Below are 7,771 nucleotides of genomic sequence, written 5' to 3' on the forward strand. Positions count from 1 at the left end.
TTATTGTCTGCAACACTACTATCTGATCTGCCAAAGTTAGACGATATGTCACGTGATCATTTACATTGAACAATACAAGTTATGGAAGGCTGGTTGGGTTACCTCTTATGTCATTCACAGCAAAGTTCTTTTCAGTAATTTCTGGTGGGGGCATGTTTACATTTACATTTACATTTACTACAAATCAAGGTGGTTTGGTAGAGTTAGATTTTTTAAATATATATATATATATATATATATATATATATATATTAGGGCCCTGCGAATCTCAATTTTCCGGTCGAATCGAATATTAAAAAATGTTCGAATGGAATCGAATTTCGAATACCTTGGAGAATAATCAAGTGTATCAGATGCAGTTCACGAAGGAATATTCAGCCCAGTGAAGGAAATTAGAAAGACAATATAAATATCCACTGCATTGGGTGTACGTACGGTGATTATCACGATTACACAAGTTTGAAGTTTAAATAATAAAGCGCCCTAAATAGAAAACCAATACTAAGGTGTACATAGGTTGAACAGTTGAACTAACACGAGATAATATCTTGGAAGTGATCATTTATTGGCTTTTAAGTAGGTCACAAAATAATTCAAGTAAACGTAAAAATTAACACTCATCACCAATTTTTATATAGAAAAGGTTCATTTAAATAGTCTGTTAATAAAGTAATATTCATCTGGTACTTAAAGAAAAAGAAAACCTCATTCAATTAGCCTTGTAGCAGTGTAGTACTGTAGGCACCGAGTCTACATTTGGGCTAATGAGAAACTAATCAGAAAACTAAAACAAATACGTATGATAAGAGTTTTATTTGGTTAATAGGTTACTTATATGAATTTCATTTAAAATGTGAGTTTTTTTCCTGTTTTGTCTTCCACATTGTTTATTGTTTATTAATGTTAACGGTTGGCCATATAGTTTGTCCCTCTTTTTCCTACTGTCCGTACACTGCAATATTCGAAATTCCGAATACACAAAAATCGAATCGAATCGAAGCTTCGCGACGATTTCGAATCGAATCGAATATACGAAGCTTCGCAGGGGCCTAATATATATATATATATATATATATATATATATATATATATATATATATATATATATATATATATATATATATATATATACATACAGGGCGACCAACCTAATGGAAATATTTTTCCGGAATTTTCTTATATTTTAATTTTTATGCGGTAACGCCCTTTTCAAAATCATAATTTAAAGTGTGCGAAAACGTCATTTTCATAAAAGTAATTTTAAACAGTGCGAAATTTTTTATGTTTGACATATATTTGAAAAATGATAATACAAATGAGTATATCATTACTTGTATATGAATTGGAACTTCCTTATAACCCCCTCCACCACCACCACCACCACCTACACACACACACACCAAACATCATCAACAAGTTCACACAAAAAACCCTACTTTATTAGCAAATATTATATTACAGTTTAAGACTCCCACCTACAGAATCTGATTAGCAATAAAGTAACAAACAAACTTGGGACCAATGTTATTTTATGTAGGTACATTACCACATATGCACTATTTCACCATATGCATATAGTGGGGTGGAACTGATTTGTGGCGAACTGGTTTGGGGACGAAACGTCTGCTACCCACATTAAGACTGGCTGCCGTTTTGCATTACGCTTACATTACTATTACAGTGACACTTTTGGGGAGCCAGTGTTCAGAAAACAATCGCGTTATTATTTAACTTACTTGAATAAAATAATATCGGTAAGTATATTAATGTCATGGATGCGTCATATAATAGAATAGTGTTAGCCAAATATTATTTAGTCAAATTTTCTATGTGAAAGCCAATGGAAAGAAGACAATTGTTAGTTCGTGTTTTGGTTTTTTTTTGTACGATTGTAGCGTTCTTCTACTGTATATTCATGCTTTCATCCACAGTGGCAAAATTGCATACATAGCCATAGAACTGAAGCCTGCCCCGTAGGAACATAAGTCTATGATATTTAAAATATCTTTAAAATGAACACATAAACTATTCGGGTATAAAAAATAAGAAAGAACATTTTCATATATGGCTTCAGTTTACGCGACATTTTCATTGGTCGGCTGTTGACAATAGACACACGCCCGCGGCCTTGGTAGACAAAACGGAGCTCAGGTTGAAATGAGTGATAAAGATATTTAATTATAAGAATGTAGAATGTAATAATAATTAGTTGCTTAAAAAAAAACAATTGTGAATTTGAAAAAAAAATCCGGATATTTGGCATCAATTCCGGAATTCCGAGTACGTGACGAAAATTCCGGAAAGTTATTATTATGATAGTTATCATTATGTGAATGTGTGTCTTCATCCCCTGGTTAACACTCATTTCGTAATCCAGACGTTATGATCCTCTGTTTTTCAAGACAAATAATAGGTCTACTATGAGAGTAGCAGACAATGGGAGACCAGTTCTACTGACTGACTAGTACTGCTTCTAACTATAGGCACTGTTACTGGAGTCGATGCTAAACACATCTAAGTTATGTAAATAATTATGAGTAATCATGAAAGTAATCGCTGTTTACGATTACATTAGCAATGTAATCGATTACGATTGCGATTACATGACATTCTCAAATAATATAATCGATTACGATTGCGATTACATGAAAACATGTACGATTAATGATTATATATATATATATATATATATATATATATATATATATATATATATATATATATATAATATACTCTTCAAAAAAGAAACTTGACATTGGTAAAAATAATGCTATCGGATTATTTTTACAGAATCTAAGGCATCGTAAAGAAAATCAAGTAAGTGAGCGAATAGTGATGTAAAAACACTATAAAACACGTTCGATTCGCATAAAGGTCGCCATAGTCAACATTTGTACTAAAACGAAAAAGCGCAATCTTCAGAGAAGCACGTGCATCATGAAGTTCTGTAACTTTGCATGCCGAACCATCCGTTGGTGGGGCATAAAAGGCCACATCAGCAGTGATTCAAACTGACTGCATGACGACACTGTAGGTAACGTAAAATGCCAAAATTGGCGTCAGCTCAACGCAATAATGCCATTGAGAGATGCAAGCAGGGGCAACTCAACAGAGTGTGGCAAGGCACTTTGGCGTCTCCAGACAGACCATCTCTGCTTTATAGGCACGGTACAACACCACTCAAAGTGTTAATGACAGGCCAAAGTCAGGCCATCCTAGAGTAACCACCGCCGCTCAAGATAGATACATCCGGGTGCGTCATCTTCGAAATCGAACCACAGCAGCAACAATCACAGCCACACAAATCCCTGGACTACGCAGAATTTCTGACCAGACAGTTCGTCTGAGGGAAGCAGGAATTTTCCTTAGAAGACCAGTCGAACGTAACGTTTTGACCCCACGTCACTTAGCGGAGCGTCTGCAGTGGTGCCAGCAGAGGGTGAGATGGACACGTGCCAAGTGGAGGACTATTTTGTTCTCAAATGAGTTTGTTTTCTCCTGGCACGTGCTGATGGACGCACACGTGTCTATAGATATCGAGAGGAACGTTATGCTCTGAACTGCGTGCAACAAGTCGACCGTTTTGGTGGTGGCAGTGTCATGGTGTGGGCAGGAATCCATCATGGTGGTAGGACGGCTCTTGTGCATGTGGCAGGTGCACTGACGGGCATCAGATATAGAGACGAGATACTTGCAAGAACACATCATTCCGCACATGCACGTCAACGGTGGAATGTTTCAGCATGACAATGCCAGACCACATGTTACACGTGTCAGTCAGGAGTTTCTGCAGCGCCACAATGTCCAGACATTACCTTCGCCTGCCCGTTTGCCGGATTTATACCCAATAGAACCTCTATGGGATGCACTGGATCAGCGTGTGCGCCGAAGGAATCCACCACCCAGTACACTTTCGCAACTTGTTATGGCATTGCAGCATGAGTTGCAGAATATTCCACAACGTGTTGTGCAACGTTTGATAGCTTCCATGCGTCGCCGTTATCAAGCTGTCACCAGGGCTCGTGGTAGTCATAATCGATACTGGATTCCCAAATATACTGTTTCGGACATGTACAGAGTAATCCCCTTCCCATAGCGTATTGATCTATGGTTGCTTGTATCATATCTACCAGGTTTTTTTATTATTATTAAACTTTGAAAATCAATGTTAAGTTCTTTCTTTTTAAAGAGTATACATATATATTTTTATCCTATAACTTACCCATGATATCCATGTCATAAACCCATGTGATAATTTACTTTATTAACCCGGTTAATAATGGAATGCAAATTTGCAAGGTTTCTAGGTAATGTGTTGCTGTGGATGGGTCATTTGCTTACAAGCCAACAAGTCCCATGTACCTGATCGTAACGTTTTCAACGATTTGTTTAAAATGCGTGACGTCAAACTAATCTGTGCTAATCGTGATGACGTCATATTATCGATGGCGGCGACTTTAGTACTGTGATTTACTAATTTTTAAAAATTAAAATGTTATTTTAGAAGTATTATAGGGTAAATAGAATTCGCTACTCGTGTTTTTTAAGATGTAAAATATCAACCTCGTCTAGTTAATCGGTATTTGTCTTGGCAGAGCCTCGATAAATACCGATTAACATAGACATATTAAAAAATACTCGTGACGAATCATATATATATATATATATATATATATATATATATATATGTATATGTATATGTATATAAAAATAAAAGGTAAACGTTATTGTGACGTACAGAGGACAAAGATAATTGATGATAAGTTTTTACTGCCGTGTATGAAACGTTATAACATGGAAAGAGAAATGTCCGAAGGTATGGAAACGAGCAATAGCCCATGAAAAGGGCGCACCTGCCATATGCAAATGAGCCACATCACTAGAGGAGGTCCAGAGCGAGGTTCACACAGTCAGTAGCGAGTGTGTCCACCTTGAGCACTGATACAGGCCTGGCACCGTCGTCTCATTGAGGCCACTAAACGCTGGAGAAAGGAATGGTACGGGCAGTGAGGTTTGCTGGCTGGAACCCCTTTCGCAGATGCGTAGTTTGGATCTATGTGTCTTGGCGAGGGGTTGTCACGGGTGGTCGGCCATTACGGGGGACGATCCTTGACCTGGTTGTTTTGTTGATAGCGTTGCCATAAGTGCCATATGGTGTTTCTGTGGACGTTGAATTGACGTGCGACGTCATGCTGCGAGGTCCCAGATTCACGCATCCCTATGACTCGCCATTTGTCATTTTCACGGAGGCGTGGCATGACAAAATTGCATTAAACAGTTCACTAATGGTGTTTCTGGACTTTTGAAGGCTGCACATAGTGGCGATGATGTGCGGCTGAATGTCTGGCCATTTATGGTGAACACTGGATAGCATTTCTCCCGAATATTCCATATGTGTGTGTGTATGTATGTATGTATGTCTTTGTGCGTGTGTGTGTGTGGGCGCGTATGATATGTGCGTACGTGACCTACACGCCTCAATATTATTTTTAAATAATGCCAGTGCAGACGTATTTTTAGAAGTGATATCTAGAAAAGGTAAATAAATTTCTTACATCTATTAATATATTTCCATTTCCGTTTCTATTTCCATTTGCATTTCCATAGTTGAACGCCATGGCCGAGACGAGGCACACGAGAGTGATTAGAATGAGACTCTTCATCGCTGGAGATAAAAACCTTAAAAATAACAAAACATAATCACGTGATCATAGCTAGTTCTGCGAATATATTTCCAAAAGGGCAGATAACTATAATGTGTGGCAATATAAATATAGTTCTTTTAAATGAGTTTTATGTAAAACTCATGACAATTCTCACCAAACTATGGAGGTCAAACTTATTAAATGCCATCCAATGACAAGATGACAGTTAAATGTCAAGATAACAGTCGTTATTGTCATGTTGGCGTTAATTTTATTTATTAATCAAATTCGTTTGATGTAGTTAAATTGATATCATTCGAAGCATCTAATCCGATCTGGAAATATATCACATGACAATATTCACCTATGTACAGACAAAACGATACCCCATGCATATATAAACGCATATTATACACACACACGCACGTACATACACACGTACGAACACACAAACACGCACGAACACACAAACACGCACGAACACACAAACACTGACCCACACACATACACGCACACCGACACAAAACAAGTATTATATGCAAACACTCGCATACGTGTATAGCACGTGGTTTGTTGTTCTGTTTTTGTTTTTGTTGTTATTGTTGTTGTTCTTTTTTTTTGGGGGGGGGGGGTTTGGAGAAGGTTCCGGGGGGGGGGAGGGGGGAGGTTAACGTGCCATATTATTACAAAAACAAGTTGATCAAGACTGGCAACACTTAGACCTACAAACTTGATGTATATCTACGATTCGATGTTGTGAAAACCAGCTAAAGTAAACGTTGTATTCAACTTATGACAATTTCACACGTTTCGATCAACTGGAACCCTAGACTAGAATGAACTCTGTAAGCACAGGGGCGAACCTGATCAGAAGGCCGGACAGCCGGGCGGAAATTGTGATTGTAGGAGCGAAATAAAAACGTTACACTTTTTGGGAGGTTGGAGTTTGGGAGGTGTTTATTTTGTTGGTTGATTTGTCTTGGGTTTTTTTGAGGGGGTAAACGGTTTATGTCTTCCAGAACACACACACACACACACACACACACACACACACACCCGCGCGCGCACCATTTCACGATATTCTTTTAAAGTTAATTCATCATGTCTTTATTCGCATGACCGCAGCCTACTTTCTACAGTTAAATTTTTTTGTTTAACGACACCACTAGAGCACATAGAGTTATTAATCATTGGCAATTGGATGTAAAATATTTGGTAATTTTGACATATAGTCTTAGAGAGGAAATCCGCTACATTTTTCCACCAGTAGAAAGGGGTGTTTTATATGCACCATTCCACAGACAAGATAACACATACCACGGTCTTTGATATACCAGTCGTGATGCACTGGCTGAAACGAAAAATAACCAAATGGGTCCACCGACGGGTGTCGATCCAAGGCGAGTGCTTTACCACTGGGCTAATTCCCGCCCGTCTCGAAGATAGAGTCCCATACCCATGTATATGATTGTTAGCAGGGCTTATAAACGAAATCTTAAAATGTTGAAGTGGAGAGAGAGAGAGAGAGAGAGAGAGAGAGAGAGAGAGAGAGAGAGAGAGAGAGAGAGAGAGAGAGAGAGAGAGAGAGAGAGATGTGTGTGTGTGTGTGTGTGATGAATGAATGAATGAATGAATGAATGCATGTTTATTGGGTATCAAACAATGATAAATATATAAATAACTTGATAAACAACATCAAAATAAACATTCTAAACTGATGTTAAAACACAATGTAAAGTGTTATGCAAACAAAAAAAAGTATCACATGTAATTATATTCGAATAAAATCAACATCTCGCAAAATTTCAAGACAAGTTCAGGGTGGAATCAAAACGACTCTATCACATTTCGTCTACCGAATATATATTTTCTCGTCGATCTAGGATGATTATACTCCACAAAAATGTGGTGAACTGTTATTGTACGCTGACAGTGTTCAGACTGAGGTGAATGATCCTTCTTTAGCATAAATGAATATCTCAAGTATGTATGACCTATACGAACACGACACAAGACTAGTTCATCCTTCCACTGCACCGCCTATATCAAATATGATTTAATTTAAAAAAAAAAAAAAAACCCCAGTAAGAATTAACAAACGTTTGACTAACAATACCAAATTATTA

The sequence above is a fragment of the Gigantopelta aegis genome, chromosome 14 (genome assembly GCF_016097555.1).
Source record: "Gigantopelta aegis isolate Gae_Host chromosome 14, Gae_host_genome, whole genome shotgun sequence".
Classification (NCBI taxonomy): Eukaryota; Metazoa; Mollusca; class Gastropoda; order Neomphalida; family Peltospiridae; genus Gigantopelta; species Gigantopelta aegis.